Source organism: Varroa jacobsoni, unplaced genomic scaffold, assembly GCF_002532875.2.
Source record: "Varroa jacobsoni isolate VJ856 unplaced genomic scaffold, vjacob_1.0 scaffold_371, whole genome shotgun sequence".
Classification (NCBI taxonomy): domain Eukaryota; kingdom Metazoa; phylum Arthropoda; class Arachnida; order Mesostigmata; family Varroidae; genus Varroa; species Varroa jacobsoni.
The window spans coordinates 42416-67463 of NW_019213273.1; the positions used below are offsets into that span (position 1 = coordinate 42416).

General features: G+C 41.7%; 1 long non-coding RNA gene across 2 annotated transcripts; it reads left to right on the forward strand.

The window, feature by feature from the left end:
• The first annotated feature begins 340 nt into the window (after positions 1-340).
• Positions 341-13778, forward strand: LOC111259837 (uncharacterized). Of its 2 annotated transcripts, XR_015310752.1 has the most exons (4): positions 344-777; positions 884-3665; positions 4629-6421; positions 13044-13778. It is a non-coding gene; the product is annotated as an uncharacterized LOC111259837 (long non-coding RNA). The 2 variants fall into 2 exon arrangements; XR_015310751.1 differs by having other exon boundaries at positions 341-3665.
• The last annotated feature ends 11270 nt before the right edge of the window (positions 13779-25048 follow it).

The window sequence follows — 25048 nt, forward strand, 5'->3', positions numbered from 1 at the left end:
AAAAATCAAAACTAATCGAATAGCCTGAAGCAACATTTAATAAATTAGTTCCCTTAATCAATCATTTTGACTCTAACAAGACCTTTGCTTGCCGGGTCAACATTATGTTTATGCCCTTATTACATCGATGAAAATCAAATCACTGAGGTATTATTAGTTCCAAGTTAGCAGGTAGTAATAGAACTTTACAAGTACTACTTATATTCTTAATGGAAGTAAGTGCAGATATCTTTTGAGGACAAATTTAACTAACCTTTATCGACTTACCTTTATGAAGCGTTATTGATTTTTTTTTTTCGCTGAAGTGTCCTCAAGTAGACTTTTATCCACTATGGATATCATAGAGGAGATATCTATTTGACAAAAGGCGCAATTCTATGTGGTACAGCCTTAACGCGAACAAATCACAGTTTTACTAAAAAGTCTACAATGTAGCATAGATCAATTAAATGCATCAAACAGAAAACCTCGAAAGAGTATAGGTAGTGATTTGTCCATACCTCTGCCTATTTCCGTATCGTTTACTTGATGGTTTTTTTTTTTCTATCTAGCCTAAATCATCTAACCAAACCCATCTTCCGCCATCTGTTTTCAGTTACTTCAATAAAATTATTCCTTTGGACAAGGAGTGACATTCAAATGAACCACAAAACAGCAACGAGGTTACATAAATTACTGTGTATATGTGTGATAAACTTTCCCCACCTCATACCGTTTCCTCTAACTACAACCCATAACGCCATACCGTTCAGAGAGGAACCCTTACACGTCGAGAGGGTACGCACCAAAATCACTGCTTACAATGTATCTTTTTGGACACATTCTCTCTCATCGCGATGCCATTGTTGTTGGTGGTTGACAGGATTTTTGTATTTCGACTTAGGCACAGTATCGACTTGTATCGTAAACTACGTTAACATCAAAAACATCACCGGATCGGCACTGCCAGTAAAACATCAGGCAAAAGTCACCCGCCCGGCCGGGAACTACGGACAGCTACTGAACGTACTGTTTTTTCCTCAACTGTCGTAAAGTAGTATTTGAGCCTCAACAGCTGAAGAAATGGTGCCATTGAGTCGTATTGCCCACAATAGAAAAATGCTTCATCACAGCTCAACGATCTACACCTTGTCAATGAAAATGCCTGGATTAAACCCTCGGACGTCATCGGAGAACGACGTCGTTACTAGGCCTTCAATCGTCGCGCGTCTAGTTTTTCCAAAGTTTAAAAAACAGATGAAATAAAGTATCAAATCGAAAAGAAAAATAAATGGATGGAAATGTATGTACGAGCTTTATTACTTTTTACAGGAAAATTATTGTAAAATGACAACCAGACTGTGAAATAACCTAAAAAAATTCTATCATTAAGATCATCAAATCTGCGCATAACCTTTCTCGTCGTGAAAAAAAAAAAGTTTTAGCTACACAATGAGCAAACAGATGTATATATATATATATTTACAGGTATGTGTTGTAATAGACAGACGAAGACATCTTTATGCCGTCTTATTATGTCTATCTTTCAGAAAACAGATTCCGTATATTCATTGGCATAATTTTCAATTAAACAGTTCCTACAAATAGTCTGAATTTGAACATTTTTCCTGCAATATCAATTGTGTGTATATATATTTGAGACGGCGCCATGTATCGCCTAGTCATCTGTGTAAGTTACAGGCGTTATCTTACTTTCAATGAAATACCCACGTTCGTTTATTTTTTATTTATATATTTTATTTTTGTATTTTATTTATAACTACGAATATTTGCGAAACTTCAGCTCGCAGTTATAAACGTATTTACAAATGACTTTAATACCCATAAAATTTAGCATTCGGCAATTGGGTTCAATAGAAGCTGGTGTTTCTAATTAAAAAGTTGTTGGCTTCTAGACTAATTTTTCTTCTAGGCTTCTAGACATGTCTTTTTACGTGGCGTTTTATCTAAAATAAATTTAATTATATCTTTGTGCGGATCAATGTTTGCTGGTGCACAGGCGCCTAATCGAACGCTTTTGTGTTTGTTTGCCCGGAATAGAAGGCTTTGGCGGATAACCTTCATACCTATTTGCATATTTAGAAACTAAAAAAAAAAGGCCGGAATTTAAATAGCCACGCATATTTGTTCAGAACCTAATAACTACTGGTGCTTCCGGTAGATGTCAACGCATGCAGGTTATCCTTTACGTGTTCTACCCTCTCTACTCTTGGTACTTATAAGCTTCTATGTTAACATGATAACGAATTACGATCGCTGGACGTATGTCTATTTCGGTCGGTCGTGCGATTTAAGCAAACAGAATTAGGCCATTGACGACAGAACGCCCTTAGAGAAAGCAAGCAACAAGGCCGATTTATAGCGGTGTACGGCGGCACGATATAGGCGCCTAGTGCGTATCCTTTCGGATGCGTTGCCGTGATAACCATAAGCATATGGCCATGTCTGGGGCCAATTTTAAATTTGGTAGATAGCATGCAATCACAGGGTCAAAAAACTCCTAGGAGAAATTCCAGATGATCTAGCCAGAGTTAGATTTTCTAGTGAGGGCAAATCGTTGATGTTATACTCAAAGGGTGATTTGGAGGGCCTGTTTACGCCCTAGGGAATAGTTAGAAACGTTCAAACTATATACAAAAAGAACGACGTTTAGAGCTAATCTCAAAGTGTTGTCAACAAATGCCAGCCGAAATCTGCAGGAACTGACAGATTAGTAAGGATTTATCAAAAACCTTCTGGAAAAATAAGTTCGTTTAGGAAGAAACTGATGTTGTACAAGTAAAACTGTGCGAGAAATAATGGAATTAATCGAATCTTCTCGATGGCCGAGCGAGGCACAACTTCAATACGACGATTATAGTGAACTACTTGTAAACACTTCCATGCCAAGTCGGCCTCATATCAGTACGTCTGTGGATACGCCTATGGCGGAGAGAAGTCTCATGAAAAATTTCTATCTGTGTCAATGACCCAGCTTAGCAAATAAGCAGGATTTCATAAAATAGAGTAAAAATAGGGTGATGGAAATTATGCCATAATATGCTGTGTTTGTTCCCTTATGTAAACGAATCGCTCAACTGAAGGATGCAAGGAAACAAAGTCCTACAAAGCGTTAGGCTAATGTCGTGAGCAAATGGTGTGACGTTATCGTCGTCGGCTGCCTATTCAGCTGCAATCGTAGTTTTTATATGTCTTCATTGTGCATTTATCATGTTCCTTCTCTGGGAATAGCTCACCTCGGTGAGTCTGCCATTTGGTGCGTGTGCTGTTTGTGCCATAGTTCTTGCGACCTTCTTGGTGTTGTCGCCATATTTACTCATCGGCAAATAGCTAATTTTTATACATGTATATCGTGATCCATATAGAAGCCGTCAAGTAGGATAAGACCTAGGGCGGCACGGGATGTTGGTGGCAACAGCTGAATAAATAACTCCATAACCGTGTAATTGATTCATGCGCTACTACTTATAAATTGAACTCAGAACTTCTGTGTCTACGGATGTTGTGTGTATGGGTTTGTTTTTTATAAATAGCAAACATTTTTTTTTATGCAAAGGAAGTAGCGCGTGAACGAACCCCCTGCCGTCGAGGATTCTGTAAGGAGGTTTACACTGTCAATCGACACCACGTCGTAGTCGAACGTTTCAGCCACAGCCGGGCTGCGGGTCAGTGTCAATTTATTACCCGCGATTTTTTCCAACTAAAATTCACATAAAGTAATAACAATGGTTGTTATGTCCTATAGAAGATTCAAAGACTAACGCTACGCCACGCCTGGCACAAAATTTGCCGTACCTTATCTAGCATGTACAATTATGATAGGTGTAGATATTCGGAAGCCTACCATCAAATATAGTTACCAAAAATATGTATGTTCCCACATGAATTTTATTAATGGATTCCTTATAAGTCGCATTTATGTCCCATGAAATTGTTTTTCGTTTTTTTTTTGTTTTTTCTGCTTTTATCTCGATCTCATAAGATAATAAGTGGGAAATTTACGCTTACTTCAAAACGAGTTTAAATATTATACGACACGATAAGCATATCTATAGCAGTGGTAACGTTTTTTTTTTAAAAAGAAAGTACGTTGTTAGTAATTAATTCGTTAATTTCTTAAATCATATGATTGACTAACACATAATTTTTAAGGCATAGTATTAATATAACTCTACTAATCACATAGACACGTTACCTAGTAGAAATCTTCGAATTAGACACTTGTTATCATACCGTTATTTTACCAACTGTAATTTAACGGTTCCGCCGACGATGACGATGACAACAACAACATGAGTAATCTTCCTTTGCGGATCTTTGTCTGCATTAGCGGTTATGACAAAAAGCGGGACGGCGGGCAACAAATTGTATCGATCTCTCTTACGATAGCTCGTTCATCGATAATTCGAAAACGTCAGTGACGACTTATCGGTACGTGTATCGAGCCGTTATGTGTGATTTTGCGTTACACTGGCCGTAGATAATACTCTTCGGACTCATGTTGCTGGTACCATTGATCGTAAGGCCTGTTCCTCTCTAACATCTAGCCTCCCCAGCATATTACATGCATCCTTTCAACTGTTCTTTGCTTTTTGTTGAACCTGCTATAACTTATCTTTGTTTTATAGGAAAACCCATTCAGGATGCCTGTCGGAAACTGTGTCTGCCTACCGTTGGAGAAGATCTCCCGTGCCTGAGCAACAAGTAGTCGGTGGTGTTCCAAAAGTGCCAAGTAGCGACGCATTGAGTCAGTATCAGACTGCTAAAAGCGGATGCTCTGATGCCTGAGTGACATCGTCGTCATTTCAGATATTATCTGGGAACAACTTACGTGGCGGTTGAGGTTGTTAAGTTATCATTAACAACAGTTGTCGTGGGCGCTAATGTTCTTTGTTTAGCAACCGATAATTATGGACAAAAAGAGCTAGATACGAGTCTTTGATGGAAATATCGTTTTAGCCAATCATGCTAAGGATAATAGTTTTTGTTACGAAGGCGAAACCTTTATCTTTTTCAAATAGCTCGCTTAATAAATAAAAAAAAAGATGCCAACTTTATTAGCGGTCGAGTTTTGAATTCCTTTTTTGCATTTGTATTAAATTCCTTCTCTGTAATACTGGCTATGGTACTGGCCATAGCAACTATTATATAAGTGACACTGTCAAAGTGACATGCGGCATGCGTTCCAATTTTTGCCTTATATTAGAAAAACAACAACTGATCTTCTGATCTTATCGTATTTTATCGTTTTAAATCAACCAGACTAATCTCGTGCTACCGTTTAACCAATCGGCAAGAGTATTCGGTGTCTGACGCGGTGCCATCGACAGTATATTCCCCCCTACAGGTACGTTGTATGGGTTGTGTAAGTGGATTCCGCCGTCATATCGCCGTTGTGAATGCCTTCTGTTCACATGCCTATTAAATGACCTAGGAACATAACCTTACCGATGCTGGGTCAGCTTCATATTCATAGATTAATACTATCGCTATTAATGTTTTTCTCATTATGATTGCAGTAGGTAGAATAGATGTATCATCAAGCGGAAATGCACTCAACATTCAACAGTAACCATTGATAAATCAGTAGTCGAAACCTTATTGCCCCCAACGCTACCTCACTGTCGGCTCTAGTTTGTCATGCGTAGACTGCTGTTGCTACCATCGCCGTTCCAACTCGACCAAAATACGAACATTTGTAGCCAACGACGCGTCGACTTCTATGAAGGTTTTCCTATCTGTTGTCTACCTAGGCAGCTTTCCCAAAGGTCTCTGCAGCAGTAGTCCACCTCACGCGGCATGTATGCCTCACTAACGCTTCTTCGAATTTCGCTTCCCTCTGAGCTGCCCCTCTTTTAGCCGCGCGCAAATAGGTTTTGCCTGCTTTCGTAACAGACGACGACTACCTTTATGGCTGTATTGGACTGTCTAGAGGTTTGCCGGTGGTCGAGAGTAGATGCGGGCGCCATCGTGGCGTTTTAGTGGGACAGATCGGATCTGCATCGGACGCGCTCTGTGCTCGTTCTACAACCACTGCATCGCCAATGCCCATTCCGTCGATCAAAGAGGGGACGACGAAAAAGAACGGAAAAGTAATAAATAAAAAATGCCAAGAACGAAACATGAGTTACGACCTCGAAAAGCGACGACAAGAACGACGAAAAGGCACGCTTGAATTGAACGAAACGCGCCGGCTGCCGGCAGCCGGCCGGGAAGATGTGAGGTGTCGTCAAATGAATAGTCGCCGTCGAACGATGAACGTAGCGCGTCGATCGACGCTACGTTCCGTGATGCCGACAGAGGAAGCGCCACCAGCTTTACGGAAAGACAGTCTATAGCGATGTCTGTGACTCCAGCAACGCTGTTCAGTCATCGTTTGAAGTCAGCAAAAGCTGCTTGGAGACCGTTGAAATTAAGAATTGTAAGTAAGATCGAATAATCATTTGAGGCCGATGTCAACAAGGCGGTAATGTAGACGAAGATGATGGGTTCGGCGCCCAGGGCCGCCGACAAATAGATAAGTTCGACAATGGGTACAAATGAATTAAAGAAAGTAGTAGAAACAAAGGTAATTTAGATATTAGTCTGAACGGGGAAGAAATAGAAAATTGATATGTCGTCTGAACAGAATTGTAGGGGTACAGGAAACTTCTATGTTGCTGGTATCATTTATTTCTAATATTTGAGGAAGTGCTTATTTGTTGAGGCTTGAATAAGGTAGTTCTTAATATCGTTGTGGAAATACTTGAAAGCTCCTGCATAAGTCAGTGGTTGCTAGTCTCTCTCTTTAAATAACCTTAATCATCATTCTCATTATCATAAAAATTGGAATTTTCTAGAAACCATGTTGGTGTACGTTAAATAGAAGAAAACTGCCGTGAGTGGACACCCTTAGGGCAATTGATGCCAGCAACTATGATAATATCTGTTCGAAGACGCTCTTTATTTAGGCCACATAGCGTTTCACAGGCATACAGTAGCTTATCCCTACGCCATCTTAATTCTTTCTAGCTGAAAATTTAAGCGGAAAAAATCGAAAACCAAAAAAAATAGTATGTATGTTATCAATCGAGATATACGATAAAAATGCAAAAAGCAATAGAAAAGGCGATGGATATGATGACAGCGAATTTTCCCGCTCGGTTCTCTCTAATAATTCTAATAATTTTTTAAGGAAATGTTAATGTAGAAATATTAAAGTTTGTCATAAAAAGGCATGAAAAACACATGACGCCAGTTGAAATACTAGGAGGAGAATATTGGTAAGATTTGAATTGGAAGCTGGCGCGTTCGCTGAGTAATCGGTCATAAATCCGAATCGAGTGATTAACATGATAACGAAACGATTTCATTTATTTATATGTGAATGATGTCTGCGCACGCAAGCGTTAATGCAAATTCTATAAGGCAAGTGTGTGGCGCGCCCCGCCTCGACGTGATCCTATCTAGGTGTTTTTAATGAATATGCTTGGCCTTAACATAGGCTAAAACGGAAAACGTCGTCCTTTTGAGATCCAGAGTGTTCTTAGTTGGACGGTTCAAAGTATCCGGTATAATATGCCAACTTTTACGCAAACAATAGTATCTTTTAGGCGAGTATTTGGCATGATGGTCTTTAGTTGGTGAACCTATGAAGATCCACCTAAGAAGGAACGAATTCCTGTAGAAATGGTAATAAAAAAGTATGTTCCAAATATAAACATCAGAGGATGCTTTTTGGTGTTAGTCATTAGGGATTTTTTTGTAAAGTTTGCTCTTTTATGCTCAGGTGGAACGCAAGTCACTTTTGAGTGACCTGAGGGCGAGGGCTACGCAACAGCTAAAATCGCTCATTAGGAGTTCGGTTGTAGGAAAGCAACGCACAGCAGACGTGTATATCTCATAACAGATATATGCTTTATTATATGGATTATGCCGACTGGATTTGCTGTTTACCTCAAAATGAGCAGGCCGCGATGCTGCTTACATTTCACTACCGAACACACACACACGCACGCACCTCATGATCAACCGATTCCTTAAAGTTCTCGGAGAACCTCCAGAACTTACAGATCTATTGGTCTCATCCTTTGAGCCTGTGCATCGATCCGGCTCATCAGAATTGTAAACACAAGGGTGTCATGTCAGGCCAATCATTGGCCTGTGCAATCACATTTCGCAAATATGCCAAGCCTGTGATTACCTTTCTATGCGCAAATATATGCGCATGGTCTACTTTGTTCATCCAGCCTACCAGTGTCAGTCTACACGAGCTTAAAACTTCCACCCCTCAAACCCATGCCGGGAAAATGTTCGAGTGTCTCTTCGTCTCCGACGACAATCAGGCCAATTCCGGGGGGGGGGGGGGGCATTGCTTGAGGCTTGAAGCGGCTCATATAGTTGAGCCTTTCGAGGATATCGAATTCGTCTCTTCGTGACTACCTCGAGACGGATTCAAATTCTACACTATAAGAGTGCGACTTAGTGACCAGGGACTTCGCTTAGAGCTAGCCTGAGAATCGAGTGTTCTCAAACGGCGAGTCCTACCCCTCCAAGTTAGCTAGTTCAAACACCTGCCCTGTCCGTCAAACACATGCCCCGTAGGCCGTTCCGTATAACGATCCTTCTGTTATTTAGACCTTTACTAGAGGGCAGGATAAGATAGTGCGCAGGAAATAGGCGAAGCGAAAATTCGGCATCACCGGCCCTAAGTCCTTCATTCGACCCTGACCTCTGCGCAGCTCGGTACACATTCATCTCATCTTGCTAAGAGCCCTGGGGGCAGACTAACTCATATCTAGGCCATTAAAAGCCCGCGTCGATTCGTTTGATTTCGGAGAATCGAGCTGAGCTGACTTCGCTTCTCAGTGATCCGGTTTTAGCGTGTTTTGCGGTTCCTAAACTTCTGCCGGTACTCGGCACGTTCAGTGACCTTCACTATCTATTAAACTTCGTAGGCGATTGCCGAAATCCATATAAGGGGGAAAGATTGTGGGGAAAAGCGTTTTGGCTTATGAGGGCCAAGATTGTTTAAGGTCACATATTTTAAATTAACTTTACAAGGCTAGAATAGTGCGCGAGGTTAAATAGAGGTGATGGTCGAACGATTTCAATTAAAAACTACAACCGGTCAATAACAGAGGAGGTATTTTTTTCGACGTTTGTTTCATTACTCTCTGTCAATGATTAGTGTCTACCAATTTTTAATGCTTGTCAAACTAAGCTGATTTTCGTTACCGACCCGTAAAGGTAAAAGCTCTTACACTGCTATTCCACATAATCAAGATGAAACCCATTTTCATGAAATAGTGGTTTTCTTTTATTTTTTTACAGAATAATGCATAATAATTGGTAATTGCTGGACCAGATATGATAGCCAGGTCGTTGTACATGCTGAGGCCAATTGATGAAGGCGTTACTTTTGTGTTTTCGATATGTCCCATGTATAATGGAGTAAACATACTTTTGATAGACTACGCTGATTGACGATTCGATTTATTAACGTAGCGTATATAAATATGAATTTATCTTCAGCTGGCTATTTTATAAACTCTGAAGTATGACGCTAATTTCCCGATAAATCATATATTTTTTTATTTTACCTCCAACAGGTCCGTCGCTTCACTGGAATCTACTATTCTAGGCATATTTGAGAGTAAATGTCTACAAGTGGCCGTTCGTGAGGTTGATTTTTCTGCCATTTCCTCGCGAGGAAGCTAGGGCCAAGATGTCTTTAAACTCCTTCAGATTTTTCCAAACTTTTTCAGTCCAGTGAAACTACCTGCTTCGATGCTCTCTTCTCGCCTGGCACTAGGTTAGTGCTGCGGAGCACAAGTTTCCAAAAACGTCAAACTTTCTTAAATATTTCGGCGAAAGCAGCAGCAGGTCTGATCTACAAACTGGGCGACGCCTCCCAGTTTCGATGTCCACGTGCTGCCAGCAGCGCCTGCACATCCATCCATCTCTACTTATCCATATAATGCCTGAAGTGAAAAAAAACTGGACAAGAACACGGGATTCCCGGTATATTCAGGTCACTTGGGCCCTCCCAAATTTCCCCAGCCATTGCCAGAATGATGGGAACCTGCTGAATCTTCGGCTCCGGAAGACGGTCCGTTCGTCCATTCCACTATTTTAAGTGAAGATTTTCATTAACCCGCACTTCTAGCAGAAAAGGCAGGAGCCTCCGGCAGGGGCACGGGACCTTCCTTCGTCGTCGTTAAACGACCCCCACCTCTCTGACAAGACGAAGGATAAGGCGTTTCTGCCTTGAAGGGTCAAGATCTCAAGGGTTCTCCTTCCATCTTCTACATGAACGATAGAAATTATCGAGGTTCAAACGGCGAGGGACCCTCGACAAGGTTGCATTTTCGCTATTGACTAAGGATGGCACAGTATAAATGATGAAGAAGATTATGCCATCGTTTACGAAAGGCAGCCGGTAGAGTTGTTCATGTAGCATTTACTTCATAATGTGTTTCTACAGCCGGATGGAACAAATTAACGAAACGGTGGCCCGGATTTGTGTAGGTGATTCTCATTCTAAGCGCTCTAAGAAGCGTTAAGCATGGGCTATTAGTTTTTATGAAGTTTCTTCGTTCGAGAAGGTCACTGCGGGCGAATTGCCGTTAAGGAGCCGTACTTTTGCTGCGAGCTTCAAATTGATAATGACAAGACCCCTTCAAAGAATATACTTGCCAAAGAACATGGCGAGCCTTAGACGTGTCGACTTGTTCACTCATCTTGTTGCTCGTCCCGTCAAATTTTCTTAGCTAACCCTTATTGTTATTTCTTGCTACCAAGTTTGAGCTTGTTCTCGACGTCATGGGCTAAGGCTACTGTACACAGACGCCTCTAGTGCCCTCTGGACACAGTCGCATTGTGTCTTAGCTTAGAGTTGTGCCTTTTACAAGACAACATTATTAGGCTGATGACAGTGTAAATTCGACGAGGATACGCCTTCTAAAGCCATGTCACCGCGTAGAGAAGCTACCAGAGTCGGGAGAAGATAGGTGCCGCAGCACGACCAGCAACCGGACCAGCAATAATAGTAGTATAAGTATTTTGATGTTGCTATAGGTAGAAAGTATCAAGTACGGATGTTTCTCCTTCTCCATTCATTTTTCGCTAGAGAGGAAAAAGGATGGGCCAGTCAATGCACAAGATGGGTACGACACGACCAATGTTTTCGTCACAGACGGCTGCCAGCGACCGAGAGGATGCGCGCCTGTTAGCTGTCTCTACCACAATCGTTGTAGATTGCGTGTGTATGCGCGGATGTGATTGTTGAACGACTTGTGACCACTTGATGACGGTTTGAATCACCGTTCGGACGAGCATAAGAAATTTGTGTGCGAATCTATAAGTGTCTTCGTGGGTTTGCGGTGTCGGTCCTTGTCGCGTCGACAAGAATAGGCGCTACCGGCACTGACGGAGTGAGACCTAGCACCTAGCCTGCGACGTGGACATCCCTAAGCAGCGTTTAAAAACACGCGATTCTGCTCTGCTGAACTGCCTTACTGATGAGTTGATCCGATACGAAGAGGAGTGTGCGATCAGGGAAAACAATCGAGGGTGAACACTTCCTCGGTTAGGACATAGGGAAGCGCGTACAGCTGTAGTCCGGTAGGTGGTGCTAGCCCAACTGAGTTGTGTGTAGAACATTTCAGGACCAATTGTTGTATATATATATTTGGGTGGTCAGATAATGCAAAAAGCGCGCGTATTTACTCTGCCTTTATATATCAGCCTATCTAGCACAGTATGGATGGTTTTAGTAATGAAGTATTTACTCAAAAATTGCAAAGCTAGGCCCAGCTTAAAACATATACTTTATGTAATTTACAGCATTCTATGCCTTTCTTTAATATACTATTTATTGTGATCACGTTTGTCTAACCAAAACACTAGTCTTCAATTTGGCTCTGAGTACGCTCCAGAAACAATAAGAAAGCAATCTTAACTTCGTCTTAGATGATTTAAAACAATGATCCGCTTAATTAGGCCTGAAGGAAACAGCTAGGACGTTCTAGCAAAAAGTGTTCAGGCGGGGCACCGAGACCACTCAGTGATCAATCAATTATCAATTACCAGTTATTCGGGTAGCGACATCAGATCGCGGAGACACAGGAGTAAAGCACTACCTTTTCCTCTTCTACCTTTTTTGGGCCCGCCGCTTTTATCAAGTGACAAGGGAATTATAGCATCACGAACTGCGACAGAGTGCCACATAATTTCACATTATTCTTGTCAACGCAGAACACAAACGGACACCCAATGCGCTGCTTTTTTTCCCCACAATCTCCACCCCTCGTGCAACTGCCTCTGCCTTAGTGCAGGTCGTATTTTTTTTGACTGGCCTTTTTTTCGGCGACTTTATATTGTAAAGCGTAAACGTCATTACCCTGTGCCTATTGCCTACCTAGTGCTGCAACAATTATGTTCGACATCACTCGTAAACGACAGTACTCATACCATGTTGCTCTGACTGGTGCTCGGATACGCGTAAATGCGTTGCCGGCCTGACGTTTGAAAAACTGAGCGTGCTATGTTTAAAAACAAACTACGAGAATACACGTCTTTCGCTGTTCCGAATTCTAGGTTTATTTATTTGTTTGTTAGCGTTCTAGTGGCAGTTATGCGCCAACGTCCACTATGACGTGTAAATTCTTTTTAAAATAAATCACCAGTCTGGCGAAACAGACCTAATATACCATAATCTTAGACTGGCGAGTAGTTTTCTATTCAAGGTATATAGGCCATTATGTTTCGTAGTGTAGTCGACGGCTGAGTGTCTACGTAGAAGATTGTACAATAGAATTTAAATAAGTAACTTTTACTGGCGGAATCACTATGGTAGATATCCCTGAGCCGTTCGCGGGGTGAAGCAATTGCTGGTCTACGGTGGAAAATGATTAAAATATACACTTAGCAAAAAAAATAGTAGGTATCTAGGTGTAAGAAAAGCCGACTAACAGTTCAAATCTATATCTGCCCTCTCCCTATTTTTATAATGAGAAGTCTATTTTTTGCCATGTCAAAACTTACATTTTTCGCCTCTGCAGGTCTACTTTTGTTCCATCCTGTTTCGCCAACTTGCATTACCTCGTGCTCTGATGAGGAACGCTGAGGTGTTCACCTTTCGTTAATTGACGCCGACGTCTCTGAACCAAGTACTTCGAAAGGCGAGTTCCTGCTGATTCATTCAGCCAGTGCTTTGGCCACGACTGCAGCAACATCTGGAATCTTTCTTAAATAAATTACAATGGGTAAGAACCGGGGGCGAGTCTAACACTTGTATTACTGCTAAACAGAACATCTTCCAAAAAGGCACATTAAAGGGACGATAATTTTTTAGTCGTCTCTTTGAAACAGCTTTCATAGTTAGTGGTTCCGAAGACACACTGTCAGTGTATATATCTACATAAATAAAAATAGCCGTATTCTAACAACTTTTAATTTTCTACTGCGACCGTTTGTACGCATTTCTTGTGACTGTCGTTCCATCCAAGTAAATGTTTACGAACGCTATCCAGGAAGTCCAAACGATCATTTCTCTGGGCGCTATGTGAAAGCAGCCTAGACTCGAACGAATCATTGTACAACAATGTTATTTATGTAGAATAAATATTTTTTATGTAAGACGGCCTACAGTGTCCTAACAGTGCTGCTGGCAGCACGATTATCTAGCTCGACCAAAATGAGGAACTGATTAGCGGTAGTCAGTGGCGCTTGGCTGGCGAGCCAATCTAGAAGGGACGGATTGTCTTGTCTTGTCTTGTCTGTGTTACTGAACGTTTCACAGGGACACGCCACCACTTTGAATGTTACATTTCACCAACAGATCTTGGCCGGATCCTTTTTGTAATAGCTACTACATGGTATCATTGCATTGTTTTGTGGTGAGCAACCCTGTTGAATATCTCGTACGGGAGTCGTAATAAAATAGTATGAAATATACAAGAGGAAAAACAAATCATGAATGCTAGTCCGAAATGTATCGCCTTTTAAGCTGAAGAAAAACAACAACGCGAAAAGGACCCTGTGTGCTAGATGGATTCTTTTTATCTATGCATATAAATATATACATACATACATATAGACGGCAGGATGCCGCCGACCTCTGGCCGAACACCGAATTATGTACATGTTTAGTGTGCATAAAGTTTAATTTGTTGTATACTGTTGCTTTGAAACTTTGCGATAGGGTTCGGTATGAAGTGATTGACCCATACGCGTAGACGTTTGCAGTGAATCGCGTAATTTACGTCAAACAATTCCTACCGCATAACAATTCGTTCGTCAGGGTGTGCTTAATAGCAGAAAAGGGAAGAGGTCATTCTAGAACTATCTAAACCTTCAATTACTATTTTCAGATGATTGGTTGATTGATATGGATGTTGATTCTAGCTTATTTATATGGTATCAACGTCTCGAGACGAGAGGTTGATGGCCAAACGATAATCAAACTCATGTACGATGTGAGCAATGATTGTTATTACTGTTTTTAGCCTAGACTGTCAAGGTTCTACAGTCATCTAACCGTCACCAATGTCAACATCTATTATATATGGCTGCCCAGGCACGGATCTCGAATTGCTAAACCTAATGATAATGGCATAATAGTATTTACAGAAGTTTTAAATGGAAATCGGCTGCCACGAGTCAATCAGCGCTACGTAATATGAACGCATAATAAGTTGTCACCTCAATACGACAATCTTTCGATGCAGTAAAAATATGACGATAAGTGAAAATTACCAGACTAAGTTAAGCTGCCTGCTTAACTCCTAGGTATCTCGTCTATTCTAGTCGAGTCCATGGGCTCTTCAAAGCCCTTGTTGAAAGGACAGGGCTGTCCGCCAGCTTTCTATCTAGTTACTCCATGTAGTTTGCCTCGTTACGTAGACACTCTGATTGGCAGATCCAGCCTGCACTGCATCCTATCCTATTTATTCTGACATACTGACCACTTGTCTGATTAAGCTTCTCCTTTCTTATATTACCCCGCTGTCCTAATAAAAACATTTTCGCTGCTACGGGTTTATAGTGCCTCCACGTCGTTTGCTTTAGCGCCTTTTCTGCCGACGTTTCCACTTATCGTTGTTGCTGTTCGGCTGATGGGTAGCGGCCGACAACCGATCAAAGTATCGAAAGCTTGAACGCTCTCACCGCTAATAATGACGCATTACAAAAACACGACAATTCAAACTGAACCGACGAGAGACATGGCGGTGGCGTAGGTTCTCCTGCACTGATGGTCATAGCGCCTCCTAAAAACTCCGGTGTTGGTAACGTTGACTGTTTTGAGTCGCAAAGGCTCGACCTGAATCAGTTATAAATTCAACGGCCTGTCTCCCTTAGACCGCCACGGCCTTCCAAACATGCTAGTTCTGTTAGCGGTGCAAAGGCCAACAAGTTAGTGTTGTCTACCACCAACGCTTGGCACGCCATTACCACTCTGCCATCGTATCTCACTCGAAAGTTGGAACGAACCTGTTCTATGTTGAGCGGTGTTGCACCCGACTGGCCGTCAGCTATTACCACAACGTCCGTTAGAAATATATCCAATCACCGGGCTCTAGTTGCCGGTGCTCATGGCGATGGTGGCGGTGGCGGTGGCCGCAGCGGAGGGTGCGACGCAGCTCGCAGCGCAGCTGCTAAACAACGTCGCATCTCGTCTATCGTCGTCTAGGACCGATTGTAGCGAACGAAGAAAAGGGCCTTGTAACGCGGGAAGATTAAAAGCGCCGTAGGATTCAGAGAGCGTCACGGCAGCGGCGGCAACCCCTGTTTATGTAAACCCTGCTGATGCTACCGACAGGAGTCCGTAAAATGCTTAGAAGCTGGAAAATGAAAAACGAAATAATGTCAAACATAGATATTTTAGAAAAGCTTTGTTGAGATTTATAGAAATGGCACTTTGTTTCATTTATAAATAGAGAAATGGCAGGTGGAAAGCTACGTCGAAGCAAATTGAACAAAAAAAAACCCAGAGCAACTAGCCAAGTGATCAAGGCACCAAGTGCATTCAGTGAAGATGTCCTGAGTCAGGGCAATATCTCTCGTTCATCTAATCTGTTGTTTGGGCTCTACCAGTGGGTTGGCAGGGTGGTCCTTGTTAGCTAAGCAAAACTGCTTCATGAGTAGGCAATCGCCAGTAGGGCTCGTATGTTTCTATCTCTGGAATAGAAGCTGTTTTAGTGGCCATACGAGGGAGTAAAAAGCATGCATATCGCTATATACCGGCTTGGACAAACAAGGTGACGAAGTGGGCACTGAAACAATCACTGTTGCTCATGTGGTGTTTGACAAATGTCTAAAACAACAATATACCAATAGGTTAAGCATCGTAGTTGCTCCAAAATAATATACATAGAAATATTAGGTACTCGTGTGCCATACTGAATAATTATATATAGAGTCGCGTTATAATGTAGTTATTACGTACCAATAAAACTCGATTTTGTTCGTTTACGCCCTTTCCCGATAATTCCGTAGTCAGACTTGATGAATGAGGTTTAGTAGTAATTGCTAAACATGCGCAGAACAAAGAAGTGTCCTTAAAAACGTATTTGCTTGTCGTCGTCCGAAGGTGTGGTATACCATCACTTGCCATCAGGCCAAGTACTGCCTGATAAGCAACCGGCAAGATATCTTTGGCCCGAACCTGCACAGGTCAAGTATCCATACGTTTTCCCAACCTCCTCCATTGTATAGGAAGCAACCCCTGTGACTCGTAAGCCTAATCGTGTTTCTGCATTTTACTTGTGGAGCTCGTACGTTCTTCACTTTCACTGATAATGCTGCTTTTGTTGTGGCTATTGCTTATTTTCCCATGTTTTCCTAGCGTGTTTTTTGTGCTTCGTTTACGTATTCGTCCATCCATACGCTATGCACCTGAAAGCACATTGTTAGCTTTGCACAGTGAGCGTCCGCTGCGCTATAGCAACCCATCTACGTGTGTACTCCTGAGTGCATCCTGGTAGGCTCGGCTGATTTAGCCTGCCCGGTTCCCGGCACCAACAAACCCATAGCAAACCTCAGCCAATGAACCAGCGCAATGCTGAGTAACGACTCCCTTAGGAGAAATTCGCGAGGCGCGAGCGACGCAGATCCAAAAGAAGGTCGCTGCCGACGACTGGAGGGAAGCCTAACATTAGGTATCGCCGGTAGATCTTTAGGAAACAAAGCACTTGGCCTCGCTGAAAGACGGCGTCGAATAAGGGAGAAAAGCAAAACAAAGCGGGAAAAGACATGCTCGCGAAAGCTGTACAGCTCTATGTATGCTTTTCTCCATTGTAAGTAACGGTAAAAGTGGCATTGTTCTAAAGGCCGACGCCGTTTGGTGAAACCCGAAAAGCGAAACAGGTATTGGAGCTCCGGTTAGAGGAGAACTGTATACGGGAGCTATACACAGAGTCGGACGACCGAACGAGGCATGACTTGGGAAGGTCGACTTCCTGGGTTGTCGGAATGATGCGACAGAACGAGACCTTTAAAGCGTACTATTGATCGCGTTGTTTTAATTTTTTCCGCAAGTTGGAACTTAAAACAAACCTCGAGAAGTTGTTTCGACGAAACGGTAGAATACTGGTTATAGCATAGACTGCAACATCTACTACTAGACATTAGAAGTCTTTGCTCAGCTTTAGTACGCGTTGGGAAACGAGGGAAAAACTGAAAAGTAGAACCCAAGACGAAAACCTACTAAAAGTCCTTGCTTATCCCGTCTAGAATGCCTAGACTATGCGACTAGGATAGTTGCCGAGATTCATGCGCCCTTTCATTGTTCCAGGGTGCCCCTTTTTAAATAGACCGCGGGGTGTGGAGGTGGCAGGAAAGGGATCAATCGGAGGGGCGACGCACAGATAAAAACGAAACAACATCCGCTTTCGTTGTACCGATATATTAAATTGTACTGTTGGTTCGTTGTTGTTGCCGCTTTAGGTTTTCGGGAGGGAGCCAATGAACTAGGTTCTAGAGTGGGTTCTAGAAAGCAAACAGTTTGTAGTAGCTGAAGAAACTCTTGAATGCCCTCTGGTATTAGGTTCACTGGATGGTGATGCAACCAGGCTCATTTTAACATAATTATATGCATTTTGTATCTCGTAAGTCGTTTTTGGTCCAAAAAGTATAAACATATTTACTCAACATTAAGTAAAAAAAAAACCGCATGTTCTCAAGAAGTTCCTTTTACCATCAACTTGGACGCTTATTTTTATATATTCAAACAGTTTAGTATACATTACATTCTAATAGCACGGATAGAACATGTACAAATATCACCAGGACCTCTAGGAAACGTTAACTTTGTAGTTTCACAATACTTATCTACTTTACATACATAGCGAATTTTTAGGCCCCCACTAGTATGCTTGTTGTTGTACAAATCTAAAATTTTCAAAGGATTTGCTATTTAAGTTATATATCGTTATATAAAATATTATCTGATACAATATTATACATAGACCACATCGTGTCAACAGGAAGTGGAACAATGTTAAATTGCTATATCTATATATAATAGTCATTCTTAGAAAATAAATGTCGTAACGAGGGTTTCATGTACTACGTACAATGTTGTTTGAGTTCTTGAGGAAAAACTGAAGTAAGCAATTTTTCAGCTGAATTTCCTCATTACCTCAAACGCAAGGGCACTTTAATTGCTCATTAATTTTTGCATATTAGGCCACTACTTGTCACTGCAGGAAACGAATAAGATCAATGGAATCAATTTCCATTTAATGCTCCATCAGCGACCAGATGCGGCCGACGCACGCATACATATTTGTTCAATACATTATAGACGAACGCAACTGGCCGAAATGGCAATATATGGAAGCCTATCAATCTCTGTGATAAACTTCGGTCCTCCCCCATACTTTCAATGTACACAATGTTGGGGAGTAAGAAGTTCGGAAGAGAAGGAAAGCTTCAGCCGGCCATAGGATATATTAACTTCGTTGTCGTTTTCAGAACAAGCAACGCCCCTTGTGCGTTCCGAAATTGAAATATAGTGCGGCAGGTTTTCTTCGCCTACCTGCACACCGTCCTGAGTTTTACGGCTCCGTCAATAGAATGCGCGTCGTCACCTAGTTTTCTCTCGCGCGCCCGCCTCTTCGTTGAATCTGTTTGCTTTTTGCCATAGATCGAGAAGCTGCTGTTGATCAAACGGCTGCTAATAGTGGCGCGCGTTCCTCGACTACAAGCACAGAATAATTGAATATTGAAACGTTCAAAACACTTCCAGTGGCCTCCTACCTGGCAAAGGTCAACAATTTGCGTCGTATATCTACTAATAAATATTTTGGGTTTCACGTTCCAAATGGAAGCGTTGCTTTAGGCCGTTGATGATCCCCTCTAGCACAAACGAGATATGCGTGTTGACGCCTAAATAGGTTTCGAAAGATGTCTCTAAATTCTCTAATATAGCCCACAGAAAGCGTCTATCGCGTCTGTTATCGTCTCGTAGTACTGTTAATTCCAGATCTGAACAGACAATGTGAGGCTTAAGAGGGGAAATAATTTTACTTTTTGCAGTGGCCCACAGCCAGCACTAGTCTTGTCTATCCAATTCGGTCTCGGTAAGCCGTATAAATCGTCGATTTTTTGAAAAGAATTGCTCGGTCTTGTAGCACCACAACGTTACGGCTATCGTGTGTCCACGATATAGCGTATATGGTTTATTCATAAACTGGCTAGCGGAATAATTTGAAAGTCAAATAACCTCGGCAACAGAAAACTTAAGTATGTTATTCAAATACGATACGAGTCTATTTTTTAGTTATCCTTCCTACGTTACAGTGAATTCAATGTTAAATATCTAGCGGTGCCATATTGACGAATAATGAACTGACCGCCATTGTCGCCTAGCAACCACGTGGCACCATCGTACCACAATGACTATAATTGATTTATGTCGTCGAAGTATGATCAAACGTAAAGGTAATGGAGATGGGCGTAAAGGAGGGTGGTTGCTGTATATAGCAAGATAAATTTATTCTGCGGAACCCGCTCGTACCTTGTTAACACATTGTCCATAGTTAGATATTTACATTTAGATCAGCACAGATCATTGACATCAGCATGGCTCGGTAGTAGACGACGGAACGTTCAAGCCGTTTTGCATACTGATTCTATAATGCACTTTCGAATAGCTCGTTCTTGTTATGAGTACAGATTCCCGTCCTCATTTGCAATAGGACGACTAACAATAGCGTGGATTTTAAACAATAGGCGCCGTCGACCAACTGTGGTCGCAACGGCAGAGTCCTTAAAACGCCTAAATTTAAGAGCATAACAAAGGTTACAGCCTTAACTAATTCGATAACGGGTACACGGTTTTGCTTAAACATTCATTCAGAGGTTCGAGGAAATACCACCAAGCCGATACAACCCTATGTTTTGAATGTGTATACTTCACAGTGTCATAGTATACTAGCATATGGAATTGTAGATCCTATTTTCCAGCAAATAAATGTCTGGTTGAGGCTTGAAACAAAAGGAAATTTCTGACTGACTTCATCTCTAACTGAATAAAAACATCGACTGGTCGCAGGGTGTCAACAGCATTATAACAAGCAGGTACATCGAAATGCCCATCAGCGCACATCTTATGACTAAACTGATCCAAAGCTGAGATGTTTTTTTCTTTTGACTAGGCGGATATATAGAACTGTACAGGTCAGCAACCTATTCCTGAAAAAAAAAAGAGACGACTTTATGTTATATTTGTTTTTAATATAAGCAAATTATTTTCTGATTTGGATACTCTCAAGACAAAAAGCAATTTACATATTTTGTTATAAGACGGCACCATTTTTTGCTGTCCTTCATAAATGCCAAGGGATGCTTTGGTTGGGAGAAGCTCAACGAGAAAACTCATCACAATAGAGCACGTCCTTGATAGACTGACGCCGAAGAGGCTTAGTCGTCGGGCAGAGAGGATCGCCGGAGGCTTCAAAAAGGTCCGAACAGCCGCACATATAGCCTCTACCGTAAGTTTTGAAGTTGATCATCATTGAACTGAAGTACGCCCTGGAAACGACATGGCACAAAGCTACGCCACCGTAGCCTCTATCGCTGCTGTTATTAATACCGTAAAGTATGCTAGGGTTATTTTGAGATTAACAGTACGGATTGTTTTAGCGTGACCGCTGTAGATAGCGCGTAAATGACGCACCGGAGCAGCGAAAACGTTGGCTGTCGACGAAATTGAAAGAGTTGGAGAAGAGGGCGCTGCTTAGTCAATCCGAAATGCCCATGCCGTTTGCCGATGACGATATAGTGAACTAAGGAATTGATAATCAGACAACCCATAGTAGTTATTAAATGCTGATGTTATCTATTATCAGTCGTCCTGCGAACTTCGACACCCGACGATAAGTGCTCACTGTCTGCTGTCTCGTTCCGAGTCTTACGTCCGGCATCAGCGCTGTTTCCGGCGTTATCTCAAAGGATCCAGATCATAAGACATTGCAAAAGCTAATTATTAATTAAGACAGAATAAACGAAAAGTATTTAATATAGCCACCTTATCAACAACGGCTAATGGCATGATTTGAGGGCTGTGTGCCTACGATGCCGAATGCGCGCATCGTACAGCTTCCGGAGTAATAGCAGGAAACGGTGGTTGTATCTAAGAAACCCCCTTCTCCTAGGATAAACTACCGCCCACTGCAAAACGAGATTCGGTCAAAAATCAAGAAACGCATATTGTCACATCGCACCGATAAGGCTTGCCGCATCACATAGCAGAAAAACCTGAACAATTCGATGAAGACGCTTATACGGTTATCTTTAGCCGAGTAGCATCAGTGCAACACATATCCATTTGGAACATCTGCAACCTTTATCAAGTTATGCCGCGTACATCGCTGTGTGACGTTTATAAGTGCGAATAAATGCTATACATAGTGCCTGCATAGTGTGTCAGAGATCAGAGACGACGGGCTTGAGTCCAGCAGTTGCCCACAGCCGATCTGTGGACCAAGTATTATTGGTAGGCCAAAAAAGCAATTGATATTAATAGCGACGCACTATACAGTGAATAAGGCAAACGTTTTTTCATACTTTAACACATTAAATAGCAAAAGTATCTAATGTACTGAAAATAACAACAGGAAACTTTAAGTGACTTCCTTAAAAATACTTCTTTTCTTTGTACTGCCATAACAGCTGTACGACACGCGAACTTCCGTTGCATTGCTTCAGCTACAAGCCTTCCATTGATGTCCTTCCGCTTGTTAGCCTAACGGTCCGCCAGGCCTTCTACGGTTGTTGAGGCTGGCTAGCTAGCTAGCCAGTAAAAAAAAAAGACGTTGCCTAGCTAGAATTTTATTAACGCTTGCACAGACGAAACGAAATCCGTGATGGACAAATGTGAACCAGCTAAAGACGCTTGCGTTAAAAGATAAATACCTGGATAGATGACAAACAGGGTCGGTGAAAGGGACATTTAATTGTAGTAATTGCTATTAATATACTCGAATGAAGAAAATCTGTTGACAGCGTCTTGAGCCGGTAGGCGGCAGCAGCAGCAGCAGCAGACGGCAACGGTTGTTCTGGCAATCTCCGTAGAAAGATGGTCGCGCAAGACGTACTGTTGATTCTGCTACTGTAGTCAACTGTCTGCTTATGAGCAGACTGCGGTTGACGGTTGATTGCCGACTCGCGGCGCGCGGCCTGGGTCAGCATCGCTACCCGGGGCGGGAATTGTTTACATAGCAAAAATGTAATAGTGTTATTTTGGCCAATAGCTCTTCGATTCGCGGTAGTGCGTATCTATCCATCGTGATCCAGTCGACAGCGACAGCGTTCCGTACAGTCAACGAGAAGACTAAAAGCGTGGCCGTAGAAAAGGGACGGCAATAAAGGAAAACGAAATATGCTAAAAAAAAAACTAATGATTATATTCTATCTGGCCAAATAGAAGGGTAAATTCAGAAAGCATCGAGATTCCGGCGGCCGCTCTGTAGGTGCAATTTATTAGAAAACTACTTTGTATACGTTCTATTTCGTAAAATAGTAATCTTTGATTTGGGCACTTATTGGGTACCACAATAGGTCAGTATGCAGGTCTGTAGGTTTTATTGCCTAGGTTTTTCGCAGTGTTTGATCACGCGTAAGTATTTAAACATTAGCAAATAAAACATTATACGCTAGAGCGGTAATGCCTCTTTTACTTTGTAAAATATACAAGCAGAAATGAGACATCGCTATGGTTTATTGGCAAAACGAATAATGTGACAGCGAAACGCATGGCTTTGCATATGGGCTGGCGTTTCTCGTATATATATATATATATATATATATATATAGTCGTATTTCGTACAGGATCCAATGGTAATATATTTATATATGCTTGTTTCATAGATATATGAGTTTCTTATAAACTATGTTAAGAATATGTTCCTTGTAATGTTCATCTGGAGTAGCGCCCATTAACACTTTCTTTTGGAACCCTGTATAATTTAATAACTTCAATAAAATTAAATCAGATTGGCTTTTGTTGAACTGGATAAAGTTAGGCTGAAAAAGATGGATTCCTCTTAATTATTAGATATATAGATTATATTGTACTACTAGATATGTAGAGTTATTAATATATAGATTAAATAGGAAACTTCTACAGAAAAACTTAGGCACTCAGTTTTTTGTTCACTTACATACATTAGAGGTGTCAGACAATCTGAAGAAGTACAAACATAATAACTGCTAAACATTTCCACATTTATACACGAAATCTTTTATAAATAGAAATTTTCAAATGTTATTAGAGCGAATTAATTGTTTATAAGTGTTCACAGCCCGTTAGTCTTTTCGGCTAAAAAATCTTTTTGTTTGTTTCCGGTTATTAATCGGTTTATGTTTTCATACTATGGGATTCATACTATTCGTATCGTTCGCAGGAGATACATTTCTCTATCAGTTAATAGACGGGTAATTTCTGCTAAGAGAGTATTTGATACGATACTAGTGCAGAGTATATGTCAAAAAAAGTAGAGTGCGTGGAGATGTCGGTGAGGTGGCACAGATGATCGAGTCAAAGGAACCGGTAAGACTCGCCACTTCAAGTTCCGTGTAATAAAATTTACATGAACTAAGTACTAAAGTGAAGTAGAGGCATTTGCGCTTAGACAACTGATATTCTACTATGTCCAGCATCGAAAAGATATCAACTCTGTACCGGAAACGCTATAAACAATGTTATGGCACTTGGACCCGTAAGTTGTTAGTGTAGCTTGACTCGTCTTGTTGGAGCCCGTGTGCATCTACGGGTACGTACGTACACGTGAAGAAGTTCGCATTCGCTCTTCTGCGCAGGGACCTCCGAACGGCCAGCCGGTTTGTGCCGTGGTCTTTATGATAAGACGCACTGCCGACTTCTTGTGGACTCTGCCAAGCCCCTGCCACGGGCATGTAACCAGAGTTACTCGGCCGGGAAATCTCTGAGCAGCAAAGCTTTTCGATGAAAACGCTTCGCCTTCATCGTTCGCTCGTAGATACAGGCAGGCCATAATCATATTTAATTATAGCCCCAATGTCAACCAGAAACGATATTTTCCCAGCTTTAGAAACATGGTGCCGTAATAGAAGCTCGATAGATCCGCACTGCAACAAGCGTAAATAAGGCGCTTCGTGTCGGACGATGTTACCCAGTCAGAATCGTTGTGCTGTGAGGAGCTTTAATAGTTTTGAATTGAGCTTGTCATTGCCGTAGATTTAGGCGTACGTATAGCTGGCAGAGGTACTGACTTATGTTACCATCGTTTGAGACCTGGGGCAACCATGTGAATCACCGATGGCCTGTGACAACAAGAAGGATGCTAACATCGCTTAGAGCGAACCTTTACCAAGACCGAGGGGCTAAACAACAGGATATTATTACTATATATACGTGTCACGCTTATGTTTCCAGCTATAGCGTATAATATTAACAACAGAATATATATAATAATTATCATTATTATGTCATGTGCCTGGCTATTTGGATGAATGCCTATTAGTTAATAAAGTTCTGGCTTCACGAAAAAATTCTTTTAGCGACTATGATCAATTACGTTGG